General features: G+C 44.8%; 4 pseudogenes across 4 annotated transcripts in view; all 4 read left to right on the forward strand.

Moving 5' to 3' along the window:
* LOC144578979 (zinc finger protein 362 pseudogene) overlaps positions 1 to 15,289 on the forward strand; it is a 156,882-nt pseudogene that overhangs the window by 107,308 nt on the left and 34,285 nt on the right. The gene's annotated exons all lie outside the window — the stretch shown is intronic.
* LOC144578978 (cytochrome P450 3A21 pseudogene) overlaps positions 1 to 15,289 on the forward strand; it is a 153,425-nt pseudogene that overhangs the window by 107,308 nt on the left and 30,828 nt on the right. The window lies entirely within an intron of this gene.
* Positions 1 to 15,289, forward strand: part of LOC144578981 (speedy protein C pseudogene) — a 153,425-nt pseudogene that overhangs the window by 107,308 nt on the left and 30,828 nt on the right. The gene's annotated exons all lie outside the window — the stretch shown is intronic.
* Positions 1 to 15,289, forward strand: part of LOC144578980 (5'-nucleotidase domain-containing protein 2 pseudogene) — a 141,954-nt pseudogene that overhangs the window by 107,308 nt on the left and 19,357 nt on the right. The gene's annotated exons all lie outside the window — the stretch shown is intronic.

Below are 15,289 nucleotides of genomic sequence, written 5' to 3' on the forward strand. Positions count from 1 at the left end.
ACGATACTTTGCATCCTTCAATCCAATCAAGGTGACACTCAATATTAACCATCACAAGAGGTAATTCATTGCCCTTCTAAGGATATTTGATGGATACCTAAACAAATGTATTATTCTCCTATATTTTACATCAAGTGCGGTACAGTATATGTACCATTTTACCTTTGCTTTTTTACCTAATGATACATATCTTGGAGGTCATTTGATATGAGGTAAAAAGTGTGTGTGTGTGTGTGTGTGTGTGTGTGTGTACAGTGGATGCTCATTATTTGTGGATTCCTTGTGCAGATTCGCCTACTCTCTGAAGTTTATTTGTAACCTCCCATCAGTACGGGCACACGTTTGTAGTCATTCACAGCCATGGACAGAGTAGTGAAAGGTTTGAGTGGCCCAAAGTGCATGTTTCCAGCTGAGGTTAAGCCAGGTGAGCCTCTGCCTTCCTACTTCGACTTCCATACTGTGAACAAGTGTTCTTCTCACAGTCTGTTTAGAGCTGTGCTTGTTACTTTTTCTGCTTTTGGTTGTCAATTTCACTGTTTAAAATGGCATCCAAACACAGTGCTGAAGTGCTGCCCTGTGTCCGTCTGGAAGCACAAGAAGGTGGTGAGTTGCCTCAGGGAGAAATGGTGCTACATAAGCTTCCTTCAGGCGGCGTGACACTGCTGCTGGCCATGAGCTCAGTGTTAACAAGTCAACAATGTATATTAAATAATGTCTTTTAACAGAAACGTACATAAAATGAGGTTACGTTTTGATCAGTTGAAAATGTTATGACCAGAGGCTCACAGGAAGCTAATGTTGTATTTTCTCTAGGAGCAGTGGTTCAGTATTTGCTCATTCAGTGTTCACAGCAACTTTACAGAACAGAACTACCACAAATGAGAATCGAGTGTACACACACGTGTACACACATGTATACGCGCACACACAGAGACACATAAACATAAACTCAAACAGTTGCGGAGTATTTCATTGTATGGATGGCCCATAATTTATGTCATCACCTACCGATGGACATTTGAGCTTTTCCTATCACTTGCTGTTACAAAGAATGCCATGATGAATAAATGTGTCAAGTATGTAAGTATATATATAAGAATGTTTCCTAGACGTGAAATTGCAGGGTAAAAAGATGTGTGCATTTGTAATTTTGATAGGTATTGCTCTGTGTCTCCATGGAGGCTCTGCTCATCTACACTGCCCGGGGCTGCCAGGACCCACTATCTCCTGGAGCAGCTTTCTCCACAAGCCTGGTGGCAGCATGGAACATAGACTTTGGACTTTTCTTTGTGTTGTTTAAGACAAATACACGGAACTTGGTGTTTGAGAGGCCGCTCTGTATATCAGGGGCATGAGAGTAACTTTAAGCATCCAGATGCTTTCCATCTTTCCCCACTCGGAGTACCCCCGGTGGGAGGAGAGTGAAGCAATAATGTTTCAGGTCCCAAGGAGAGGATCGATGTGTATGGCTTCCCTTCATTTGCATCTCTTCAGGGTAATGTGCAACTTCTGTAGTCTAGTTAAGGACAGGCCTGCTGTTACTATCTGGAAGACCCGAAGAGCAGTTAGAAAATCAATAGATGTGATTTAGTATTTACTCATGTGCCTCACTGTCTCAGGTCAGGAGTCAGAAAATAACCACTGGCCAAATTCAGCCACTGCCTGTTCTTGTGTGCTCTGTGAGCTAGGAATAATTTTAAGCTTTTTGACGTTTAAAAAAAAAATCAAAAGAAAAAGGGTATATAATGACACATACAAATTACATGAAATTCAGGCTGGTGTGGTGGTTCACACATGTAATCTCAGCACTTTGGGAGGCCAAGGCAGGCAGATCACTTGAGTACAGGTGTTGGAGATCAGCCTGGACAACACGGAGAAAGAATCCCTCTCTCTACAAAAAATACAAAAATTGGCTAGGTGTGGTGGTGCATGCCTGTGGTCCCAGCTAGCCGGGAGGCTGAGGTGGGAGGATCACTTGAACCTGGGAGGTGGAGGTTGCAGTGAGCCAAAATGATGCCTTTGCACTCCAGCCTGGGTGACAGAGTGGGTCCCTGTCTCAAAAAAAAAAAAAAAAAAATCACATGAAATTCAAATATTAATACTCATAAGTAGAAAGTCTTATTGGAACACAGCCACACTCATCCCTTCACGTATTATCCACAGCTGCTTTCACGCCACTAGAGCAGAGTTGAATAGTTGCAACAGATATGGTATATCCCAGAAGGCCTAGGATGTTTACTGTGGCCCTTTACAGAAGATGTTTGCTGCCCGTTGCAACTCTAAAGGTTCCTTGGCTTCTGTTCCTCATCAGACTTTCAGTTTGTGGTTGTGAGGTTGAAGGTTTCGCCTAAGACAGAAGCATCATTTCAAGCCCCTGAGTTTCCACTTGCATTGTTGCTGTTTGGCTTTGTTTCTTTTCGTACAGAAAGTTTGAAATTTATGAACACATTATGTGGAAACAATGATGACAGCTTGCTTCTGTTTCTTTTTTTTTCTCTTCTTTTCTTCCCCTTTCCCTTCCATTCCCTTCCCTCACCTCCCCTCCCCCTTCCCCTTTTCCTTCCCTTCCCCTCCCCTTTCCCTCCTCTCCCTTTCCCTCCCTTCCCCGCCTCCCCTCCCCTCTCCCTCTTCCTTCTCTTGCCTCCCCTCCCCTCCCATTCCTCGTCCCCTTCCCCCCTCCCCTCCCCTTTCCCTCCTCTCCCTTTCCCTCCCTTCCCCCCTCCCCTCCCCCTCCCTCTTTCTTCCCTTGCCTCCCCTCCCCTCCCAATCCTCGTCCCCTTCCCCCCTCCCCTCCCCCCTTCCCCTCTCCTCCCCTTCCCTCCCCCCTCCCCCTCCCTACCTCTTCCCTCCCATCCCCCTCCCCTCCCATTCCCCTCCCATTCCCCCTCCCCTCCCCTCCCCTCCTCTCCCATCCCCTTTCCCTCCTCTCCCTTTCCCTCTCTTCCCCCCTCCCCTCCCCTCTCCCTCTTCCTTCCCTTGCCTCCCCTCCCCTCCCATTCCTTGTCCCCTTTCCCTCCCCTCCCCCCTTCCCCTCTCCTCCCCTTCCCTCCCCCCTCCCCCTCCCTACCTCTTCCCTCCCATCCCCCTCCCCTCCCATTCCCCTCCCATTCCCCCTCCCCTCCCCTCCTCTCCCATCCCCCCTCCCCTCCCCTCCTTTTCCCTTTCCCTTCCCCTTTTCCTTCCTTTCCTTTCATTCACTTTTTCTTTTCCTTTTCCTTTTCCTTCTTTCAAGATAGAGTCTCTCTCTGTTGCCTAGGCTGGAGTTCAGTAGCATAATCGTAGCTCATGGTCTCAAACAATCCTCCTACCTGAGTGTCCCAAATATCCGGACCAAAGGCACGAGCCACTGTGCCCAGCTAATTTTTAAATTAAAAGCAGTTTTTTAGTAGAGACAAGGTCTCACTATGTTGCCCAGGCTCGTCTTGAGCCTCTGGCCTCAAAGGATTCTCCCCAGCTTGGCCTCCCAAGGTGCTGGGATTGCAGGCAACAGTCAGCCCACCCGGTCATTTTATGCTGTCTGTCCTGTAACCCAAATACCTGAGTTTTCTAGGTCAGCCCATATTTACAATGTTCTTTCTTGTCAATGCAAATCACCTCACCTAACTATACCCCCAGGTGGAATAAAAATCTTTTGTTATACTGGTACAAATACACAGATAATAATTGAAATGAAAAAATAGTAGAACTCGTCATTGATGGAAACATCTGGCATACTGCTTCAGCTACACGTGATTTTCTAGGCCTGAGACCAATTCTCTAGCTTGGGACTCTGCTTCTGAAACTCATTTATACTGAGATATATATCATAGTTATTACTTCTGCCTAGAATCTGATACAGAGGAGAGGAAAGAAAGACTGCTTGAAAAGACAGCTGTGGAAATAATTGTTTTCCCTGGTGGAGATAGTGCCATGGGTCTTTGCTCACTAGAAAGCCTAGTAGCCCACCTCCTGTACTTTAACTCCATTATTTTGTTGTTGACATATAATTGCATACACTCTCTTGTTTGTATCTTTTTTTTTTTTTTTTAGACAGAGTCTTGGTCTGTCACCAGGCTGGAGTGCAGTGGCGTGATCTTGGCTCACTGCATCCTCCACCTCCAGGGTCCAGGTGATTCTCCTGCCTCAGCCTCCCGAGTAGCTGGGACTACAGGCATGTGCCACCAGGCCCAGCTAATGTTTGTATTTTTAGTAGAGATGAGGTTTCACCATGCTGGCCAGGATGGTCTCAATCTCTTGACCTTGTCATCTGCCCACTTTGGCCTCTCAAAGTGCTAGGATCACAGGCATAAGTCACCATGCCCAGCCTAAATCTTTTTAATATGTCAGGCCCTATGCTGAATATTTGGTAGAAATTTCATTTGAACTTTATAAATATGAGTGAGAATCTCCATCACCTCTGTTGAAAACATGTGGCGAGGGTTTAAGTCAAGAATCTTACCCAAAGTTACTCACCTTGTGGGCGATATAGCCAAGATTCAAACTCAATACAGTTTGGCTCTAGAATCTGAGGTCTGTATTACCATGTGATCTTCAATAATTTATTTTTTCATTTAGAAAGTACTAATTGCTTGCCTACCAAGAGTCAGGCAGGTTGCTGATTGCTGGGAATTTTAATGGTAAATGGAATAGATACAGTTTCTGTTTGCAGAACTTACAAGGATAGTGGTGGGGGGAATGGATGTTAATAAAAATCATACAAATATTTAAAGAAAAGTAATGGGAAAGCTTAGGATAAGTAAATCCACGAGGTCTTTGGAATCGGGGAAGGGCTTTCCTGAATACCTGATGCTTGAGTTGTGTCTGGAAGTTGATTGGGGATTAACTAAGTCAAGAGGTGTATGTTTGGCGGTGATGGTGGGGAAGGGTGCAGTGTGATAATTCCAGGCAGGGAAGTAGCGTGTGCAAAGACCCTAGGTCTGAGAGAGCTTGGCATTTGGAAGGAGTGAGAAGGAAGCCATAAAAAGAATGAGTTCTTGTCCTTTGCAGGGACATGGATGAAGCTGGAAGCCATCCAAGCAAACCAATACAGGAACAGAAAACCAAACACTGCATGTTCTCATTCACAAGTGGGAATTGAACAATGAGAACACATGGTCACAGGGAGGGGAACATCAGGTTCCACACCAGGGCCTGTTGGGAATTGGGGGGGCAAGGAGAGGGACAGCATTAGGACAGATACCTAATACATGTGGGGTTTAAAACCTAGATGATGGGTTGATAGGTGCAGTAAACCACCATGGCACATGTATACCTACGTAACAAACCTGCACATTCTGCACAGGTATCTCAGAACTTAAAGTAAAATTAAAACAAAAAAAAAAAAGAAGAAGAAGAAAGCCAGCATGAGCATGGCTGGTGTTTGGAGAGAGAAGCAGGCAGTCATGGGAGACCCAGAGTGGACTGATGGGAAGAAGGGCTGAGGGGAGCTGTTGAGGATCAGTCTTGTAAGAGTCCACTGAATCAGTGTGGCCTTGGATGAGGCTGATGGCACAAGTGAAAAACGAGACATTGATAGATTTGGAGGATACCTGAGTAGGTAAAAATGGATGAATGGAATAACTAGTGCAGGAGCAAAAGAGGTTTCCAAATGACTTCCAGGCTGAAATCTGGAAGGTTGCTGTCCCATCCTGCAGCCACAGGGATGCTGATCTTTAAGGCCGTGACTGCAGAGAGCAGGAAGACCTGAGAAGCAGGGAGGATGTGAGGGAAAACCCTTTCTCTAGGTTGTTCCAGGTTCTTCAGGTGGAGCCAGAGTGGCATTGCATGAAGGTGCAGTTTGCTTCCAGCCAAGGAGGTAGTGGGCAGCCTGGCAGGAGGGACTGGGCAAACTCTTGTTCTCAGAGCTTCCTTTCAGCCAAGCCTTTCTCCTTCTCTGATGAAAAGAGGAGTAGGAGGAAGAAGTCAGGGCAAGCTCAGTGGCAGAGGGTGTCCCACAGGGGCACAGGCCAGAGACACCCTGCAGGTGTGCTGATGCCCAAAGCCAGGAGAGTGGGCTGGGTTCTGGGCAGGTGCCAAGCGAGAGGGCACCCTGGTGTCACAACTTAGGGTGGCAGAAGGTGGTCTGGAGGGCTTCCCGGGAGGCTGCGATGTCAGCAGTGATTTGATATGTGCTTCCAATAGGAGGACTGGGGTTACTTAAACAGCTGGGACAACTCGGGTGTGGTCTTGGGATCTCAGCTCCAGTGACTCCTGGAGGGTCCACCCTGTTCTTTAAATTTAAAAGGCAGAGATGGGAAGACCCACAGAGCATAGTGTTAGACTTTAGGAGGTCAGGGGTCTTTCCTTATTCATCTTTGTATCCTCGGCATTTCGCACAGACGGGTTCCACACATGATTGTTCATATTTTTATAGTAACTACCCTGCTGTGTTTCTTTGAAACAATTATAATTTTAAAATTTATTTTAACAAAAACCTGCCATTTGTGTGGAAAGTCTTACAGAACAATAGATTGCATCTGGTTTTCATTACACACCTATTGAAGTCGTCCTTCTCTTGTAACCACCTTCTTTCTGGCTGTCTCTGTTGGTCATTGCTGCCCTAAGCTTGACTTTATTTTATATCAGGCCCATTAGTGCAGGGGTTGATGTTATAGTTTGGATATTTGCCCCACCTAAATCTCAGGTTGAAATGTAATTCCCAGTGTTGGAAGTGGGACCTGGTGGGTGGCAATTGGATAATGGGGATGGATTTCTCGTGAGTGGTTTAGAACAGTTTAATTAATGGTTTATCATGAGGACTGCACCATCCCCTTGGTGTTGTTCTCATGAGAGTGAGTGAGTTCTTTTGATATCTGGTTGTTTAAGTGTGTGGCACCTTCTCCCCACATCTCTTGCTCCCACTCCTGCTGTGTGGGACACCTGCCTTCCCTTTGCCTTCTGCCATGATTAGAAGCTTCCTGAGTCCTCACCAGAAGCAGATACCGGCACCATGCTTCCTGCACAGCCTGCAGAACTGTGAGCCAAACCTCTTTTCTTGCAAATTACCCAGTCTCAGGTATTTCTTTATAGCAATGCAAGAGTGGCTTAATACAGTTGATTTGCAGCTAACAGAGGTCTCTGCCCTTCCCACATTTATTCCATGTTTCAGCCATCAGAGAGAAGGAATGTGTTCCTCAGGAAGTTCCCTGAAGGACATTATGGCCGTGCCTTGGGGGTGAAAGGATTGATCATACATATTGCATGACCCTTAGTCATGGAAGAGTATAAGCCATCCTTAGCAGTGTCTTTCCCTTGGCATGCTAAATGGGCCCTTGAAAATCAGCCAAAATCTATTTTTGTGCAGGGTAGTTTGAATAAAAGAATTCTGGTGGCCGCAGACTGCAAAAGAGAATGACTGTTTTATGCCACAATTGCTCTCTAACTTCAGTTCTGCCATGTCCATTTTCCATGCTGGCGTTTGCTTTTTCAGGGCCCGCTGGGGTGCACAGGAGTCTCTGCCTGGGTGTGGCAGCTGGGCTCTTCAGTGTTCTCTTTCCTTCCTGCTCTGTTTCTTTTTTTTTTCAGGTGTCTGATTCTCCAGTCTATCTTTCTTTCCCTGATAGATGGATTTCTTTGGTTAACTGCTAGAATCCTACGAAACATAAGTTTATTTTTCTCATAAATCTCAACTCTTTTCTGAAAATTTGTATAATTCGCTTTTAATAAAATTTCTTTCCTTCTGTGTCTGGGTCCGTTTGTCTTCATCTCTTGCCAGGTGCAGGGGGAGGTCTGGAAGCCTCTCGCTTCTTTGCTTTCCTTCGTTCTACTTAGCACCGTGAGTCTTTGCTCTCATATGCCTCTCATAAATCATGCTTGCTGTCACCATTAGGTGACCCCGTGGCCATTCTGTTTCTCTTTAGTAACCTCTGGGCATTCTTCGTGCCTAAAATATTATTCTTGCAGAGCAAAGAATTCTGCTTCCTTCACTACCTTCTGGCTTGTGACTGTTCCACTTTGTTTGGGTTGATGCATTCTTTTAGGAACACATATTTTTTCTTCTTGCCTTAGAATCAGCCAACGTTGTGACATTAAAATACAAGATACATTCATAACTTTGTGTGACCTGGATTTGGTGCAGGTCATGCTGAGACAATGATGAATGTCTTCTGATCAACACGAGAGAACCTGGCAGAAAATACATTTTAAAACTAGGAGTGAAGTACTGAGTTCCATTAATTTGCAGTAAATTGTCTTTTTGGACTTAGGTCTGGCAAGCCCCTCCTGTGCACCTGACTTGTGTCACAGGCTACACTGGGAACTCTGCATATGTTGCTCTTACATAATTTTCAGAAAATTCTAGCATGTAAGCGTTACTGTGTGTGATTTGCAAATGATCTAAGGAAGGGGCAGAGGGCAGTGGAAGTAGAGACAAGATCAAACCGAGGTCACCTGAATCTGGCAGCTTTTTTATCTTGTCACCTCCTTGTGGCCGCCTTTGATGCATGGCATTTCTTTATTTTTAAGAACATACTTTCACTCACTCCTGCCTCAACCATTTCATGTATAAATGACCTTAGTAGTCCCAGGGTCCTGTAGAACATTTTTTATGAGACTGACTCAAGGAATTCTTCCCCTCAAAGCCCACGGTCAGTGCAGCAGTGTTCATGGGGTCATCTTAACTCTGTTCTTTATTCCCAGGTACCTGCTGAGATTTGGTGGCTTGCAGACTTGCTGAAAATCTGAGGGGTGAGATGGTGTGATGCCACTAATTCAGCATCATGTAAAGGAGAGGGCATAGCTTTGAAATAATCTAAGTTTAAAGCAGGGAGTACAGGACCTCGTGTGAAACAGGTGCTCAATAACTATTACTTCTTTCTTCTTCCCAATGGACCAGATGATGGTGAACCTCTTTCTGATTGGATATTTGATAGTGTATTAGTCCGTTCTCATGCTGCTGATAAAAACATACTCAAGACTGGGTAATTTATAAAGGGAAGAGGTTTAATGGACCCACAGTTCCACATGGCTGTGGAGGCCTCAAAGTCATAGCAGAAGATGAAGGGCACATCTTACATGGTGGCAGACAAGAGAATGAGAATCAAGTGACAGGAGTTTCCCCTTATAAAACCATCAGATCTCATGAGACTTATGCACTACCACAAGAATGGTATGGGGGAACTGCCCCAAAATTCAATTATCTCCCGCCAGGTCTCCTCCACAACATGTGGGAATTATGAGAACTACAGTTCAAGTTGAGATACAGGTGGGGACCCAGCCAAATCATATCGGATAGAAAGTAACAAAAACCAACAACAAAAGACTGATTAGAATGAACCAGTGGGTCTGTATTCCAAGGCCAAATGCTGCTTAGAGATGCACTTCTTAAAAAAAAAAAAAAAAGAAAGCCCTAAGTAATTGTCAAGAAACTAGAAAAACAGAGAGAAAATATTATGGTGCCCAATATCATTCTTGTTTTAAAGAAGCTAAATGAATATAGAGAGTGAAAAAATATGGTGTTGGCATTTGCACACTGGGGCTTTGCTCAGAGGAACACATCTTGTCATTACTTGGCCACAATCCAGCCCCAATATTTAAGTCTAGCCAGAAGAGAGTTAAGATATTTTGAGCAGCTCTAAATGACAGCACACACAGCTCCTGAGCTGCACATATGGAGCGGCTGGTTGTATTCCCCTCCCTTCTGCTCATGGGCGGTGTTATCCAGTCACGGCACAGTGACTTTAATAGATATTAAAAATGCAGCTATTTGAGCATGTCATTCTCAAAGCCCCATTGAAACTCTCTATGGCAGCACTGTGACTGAACATGGTACAAGGCCATTACCTGCCTGCAACAGGAGCCATTCCTTTTGATCTGTGACCCCGGATAGCAAAATAGTTTTGTAATCATGTATAATTTGTCTATTAGCTTTGTCTTTGTACCAAGCATAGTTAAAAGAAAAATAGTATGGAAAGATTATTTTTATTATGAATTCCTGATGGAAAAAGTCATTTTCCTTCAAAGTTATTAACTTGGTTTTACAGCTGACCTTTAAAAGAGTGTTTATGACTTTAAATGCTCCCGAGCTCAGCAAATATTATCCTCCATATAATTTAAATAGTCATTATAGCTTTGTCTATAAGCTCAGACTATGTATCATCAGATGCAATGCTGGCCATTTAAAGTTTTTGACATTTTATTGTAAAAGAAAAAAAAATCTTGTTCCATTGGTGTGTTGAGTGATGGTTGACCTTTTCTTATTAAATTTCCTCTTCCTATTTCATCTGTATGTAATCCTAGAAGGTCACTGGTTGGCAGTAGCAACCCCAGACTTGAATGGTCATGAGGTCACATCCTAGAACTGACAAATTAGTTTGTTTGGCCTCTCATTATCCATTATTTCCCTTACCGTAATGGGGGATGAAAAAATTCAAGCTGGAATTGTGGCCTGAAATGTCTTAACACCAAGAATTCAGGGCCTTAAGTGAGCGTCTCCTCCCACCTCTCTTACTGTACATACTTTGCATTTTTATGGGGTTTTTTTGTATGCTTTATGACATACTCCTGGGCATGAGTTTTCTGCGTTCACAGCTGATGATGAAGAAAAAAAAAAAAACAGAACGAGAAAGAAGGGAGGGAGAAAGGAGAAAGAACAGAGCACTATCAAGGGAAAAGTAAAACTGAATCATAACTGAAGAATATCTTAGCTTGGAAGGGTTTTTGTGGCTTCTCCATGGAGTCTTGTCACCTAGAAATAAAACGGAAAATCTGTAGTCCTGTGTGCATTTCACTTGGACTTCCAGAAAGGCTGGGAGATCTTGGGTGAGTCATGTAACTTCCCTGGATGATTTCTTCCTCTGGAATAAATGATCAATTGTTCCTTTCCAATTTTAATAGCATGTGATTTAAAAGCTCCTTGAACACCAGTACCATGATTTATATTCTGTTTATAACAGAAGGGATTAATGAATTGTTTGTAATTTCAAGTAGTTCTTTTGTTTTATCATGCAATCATTCTCCATTTCTATAAACCATTAATCCAAGTTTCGTGCATATTCTGGCCTAGCATAAGTGGTGAGCACAGCCGGGCAGGGTCCCTGCCCTCCACTGAAGGTGGCGGCTCTCATAAGTGCTATGGATGAATGGACATGGTCCCTGGGAGAGCACATGGGGAGGGGTCACTTGCCTCGGAATGAGGGAAGGTTTCTGCAGCAGTGATTCTGAGTGGCATCTGAAGGGTGCAGAGGCTTTAACTGGGTAAAGAGGTAATGGGAGAGCATTCCAGGAAGAGGGTCAGCATTATGAAAGTTTGGGAGAAACAGAAAGAAGGCAAGTGAGGCTAGGGCAGAGCAAAGTAGGGTGTTGTGGTAGAAAAGGTTAGCATGACCGATACGGTAGGAGCCAGATCACGTGCGGTTTGTAGGGAAAAGAGTGATAATATCATTTACCATTCAAACCATTGCACTTCTGAAAGTGAAAGAGCACTATTAATAGTAAAACTGGGCCGGGTGCAGTGGCTCACACCTGTAATCCCAGCACTTTGGGAAGCTGAGGGGCAGATCATTTAAGATCAGGAGTTCAAGACCAGCCTGAAAATACAAAAATTAGCCAGGCATGGTGGCACATGTCTGAAATCCCAGCTACTAGGGAGACTGGGACAGGAGAATCACTTGAGCCTGGGCTGCAGCGAGCCGAGATTGCACTACTGCTCTCCAGCCTGGACAAAAGAGGGAGATTCCATCTCAGAAAAAAAGAAAAAAGAAAAAAAACTGGAATGACAGGTGTAACCTGATACAAAGACCCTATTTGAAAGCCTTTAAAGAATTTTTTGTCTTTAAGTGATGAGAGGACATTAACATGTTTTAAGCTGGTGGACTGAAATGATGAGACTTGGATTTGGAAAAGCGTACTGTTGCAATATGGAGACAAAATTAAAGGACGTCCCGGAGGCAGAGCAGGCAGGTCTGTTAAAGCCTATTTGTGGAGGTCCAGGGAGACATGACTGGAGATTGGACAAGAGGTGGAGATTAGGAGAAAGGGACAGATAAGAGAGCATTTAAAGTCATCATTTTCAGTGATAGGCCACTGATTGTACCTGGTCCTGGTTCTTTCTATTTAAAGTAAGTGTAAGCCACCATGCCTGGCCATCCCAGCACTCTGGGAGGCCTAGATGGGTGGATCAGCAGGTCAGGAGTTCAAGACCAGCCAGTCCAATATAGTGAAACCCCATCTCTACTAAAAAGTACAAAAATTAGCTGGGCATGGTGGTAGGCGCCTGCAATCCCAGCTACTCTGGAGGCTGAGGCAGGAGAATTGCTTGAACGGGGAAATGGAGGTTGCAATGAGCGAAGATCACACCACCACATTCCAGAGTGGGTGACAGAGCTAGACTCCATCTCAAAATAAATAAATAAATAAATAAATAAATACTAAATAAACAAAAGTAATTGCAAAAACCGCAGTTACTTTTGCACCAACCTAATACTTCCTTAGATCCATGCACTTTGATATTATTCTCCCAACCTGACTCAGGGCTTCACCAGGGAATGTGCTTGGCCAGTGGAGGAGACAAGAAATGTGTGTGCATTGCACTTAGACTCCTACTGCTTTGAACTCCGTCCACCAATCTGGGTCCATCTCCTGGAGGAGGAGAGAACATGTGAAGAGGCGTGGACACCCACCATAAACTTCAAAACCAGCCACTTCCAGCCAACCAAACAGCAGACACAAGCACTGAGGGCTGCGGAGCCTGTTCAGACCAGAGGATCCACTCAGCTGCCCCCTGCCTGAATCAGGTGGACTAGATAAATGATTGTTATTTTAAAGCATTAAGGTTTGGTTGGATTGATTGCATGGCAATAGATACAGAAGATGTTCATGAGAGAAAACTCTAGAAGAGGACCAGGTTTAGTCTAAACAACTTCGTTCAGACATGCTGACTTTGAGGAGTGGTTAAGACATTGAAGAAAGAGGTGATGTGGCCAGGCGCAGTGACTCACACCTGTAATCCCAGCACTTTGGGAGGCCAGGGCGGCTGGAGCACTTGAGGTCAAGAGTTTGAGATTAGCCTGGCCAACATGGTGAAACCTCGTCTCTACTAAAAATACAAAAATTAGCTGGGCGTGGTGATATGTGCCTATAGTCCCAGCTACTCGGGAGGCTGAGGCAGGAGAATTGCTTGAACCCAGGAGGTGGAGGTTGCAGTGAACTGAGATTGTGCCACTGCACTCAGCCTGGGTGACAAAGTCTTGAAAAAAAAATAAAGGAAGGAAGGAAAGGAAGGAAGGGAGGGAAGGAGGGAGGGAAAGATGGAAGGAAGGAAGAAAAAAAGAAAGGAAGGAAAAAAGGAAAGGGGAAGGGGAAGGGAAGGGAAAAGAAGAAAAGAAAGAAAAGAAAAGGATGTTAACCAGGAGTGGCCATTCCTCTGCGGAGGTCAGAGGGGAGGCTCTGAGTAGGAGGGAGAAATCTCTGTGTGAGCTCTGCAGTCGAGAACATCTACCAAGAGAGCTTGAAGAGAGAAGAAAGTGAGCCTGGAAACCTACTGGCTGCGAAGATGGCGAGACCACCAAGGAGACCTGCAAGAAGCAGGCAGAGGACAGGAGGAAAACTAGGAGTGCGCTGTGTCAGGGAAGCTGAGGGATGCTCAGCTGAGCACTAAGAAATCAGTGCTAGAGGATGAAATAAAAACCATGTGCATTTTATTACTGAGTGTTCAGTAAGGCATACACTGAGTGGCCCGTTTTTGTTTCCTTGAGAGGGGAACTGAGTGATGAGCAACACAAAACAGCAAATGTCCCTAGCGTCTTACCTTTGCAGTGATTTTGATGAAGTTAGAGACAGGAATAGCAGAAACCCATCCTCTGGCTGGGAATGGGGGCAGTTTGCTGGGCAGATCTGGCTCTGAACACTGTCCTAAGGTGAGGAATTTGCCATCTGCATCCTCTTTCTGCACTTGTTCCCTCTCACAGCCACCATGCTTGACTTTCTGACAGCATCTTCACCCTGTTTCCAGAACCTTGGCTTGCAAACTCATTTATACTAAGGTGTAAAGGACTGATAAGCCTTAGTCTTTTGTTTTGCTCAGAGAACTACACCTGAAACAAGAAATCTCTCTCTGCCCTGGAAAATGCAGTACTCTGAGTGTGGGGAGGATATTTTCAACCTTCCTCTTTTACTTGAATTACTTCTTGCAGTTGACTTTTAAATGCCTTGGACATAGAAACCAAGGGTCACGCAAGGGTAGACTTTTGGGCGCTTTCCGTCTACAGTAATCATACCTCAGAGGAATTTTCCTTTCTTTCTCTCCAACCCTGCTTCCTCTCTTAAATTTCCTTTTAGAATTTGATTAATAGCACCAACTTCTTCCCTTCACTCAGGCTGGAAATGACTGAATTATATTTGACCTGCTCGCTCACCACATCCGGATGCTGTGATTCCGCCCTGCCTGCCACTGGTGGCTTCATCTCTGTCCCTCCCCTGTGGTTTCAGAATGAGTTCACTCTTTTATCAGCTCCCCCTTGGCTCCATGCCCCTGCCTCCTGACCCTTGTTCCAAGTCTGTTTTCTTCTATTCAGCCTAGAAATTGTGCTACCAGAATTGCCTTTCTTAGGTAAGGATCTGAACTTGGGCCCATCTATACATCTTTGATGGTGCATTTTCTCCTAAAACCTAAACTTCTTATTCAAAATGCCCATTGTCCCTTCTAAGGTCTGCCAAACTAGGGCTTGCCTGCCTTACTGATTATTTTTGTTTGAAAGTAATTGAAAATTGCAGGATAGCAAGAGAAGAGACAAGCTAAAACATTTTATTCTCCTTCATTCCCAGTGGAGGCTGGAGGTCTATCATTTTATGCCCCTTTGTGAAGATGCAAGTCTCAAACTACTCAAAATAACCTAACCCCTGGGGTGGGTGTTGCTTAATCATTCAGTGGGGAGGAACTCTGTGAATTACAGCTGAGTTGCTCCAGGAGGCTGCCCTGAGGAGGGTGCTGGAAGTGAGGCGAAGGCTCTGACTTGATGTATTCTTTCGCCTAGGACAGAAATGGTGAGCCCTTGGGTACATCTTATCACATTTCTCTTCCCTTATGTGGGACACTGAAGAGCAGGGTGTTCCTAATATTTTATAGAAACATAGAAGGAATCCAGCATGATGACTAAGCCAGCTGGACACCTGCAGAGGCATCTTGCATCCTGGTTCAGCACCATCTCCCTACGCCATCTTCACCTGCAGCTGGAGTAGGCTGGCCTTCCACGTCTGTTGGCTAGGGACACAAACTCCCTGGATTCATCTGGATTAAGAACCCAAGACACTGGTCACGATCTGTGAATCAGTCTCTTCTGCTTCCCATGAGGAAGAAACATCTGAACAGGTAGGG

The sequence above is a fragment of the Callithrix jacchus genome, chromosome 13 (assembly GCF_049354715.1).
Source record: "Callithrix jacchus isolate 240 chromosome 13, calJac240_pri, whole genome shotgun sequence".
In the NCBI taxonomy this organism is placed as follows: Eukaryota; Metazoa; Chordata; class Mammalia; order Primates; family Cebidae; genus Callithrix; species Callithrix jacchus.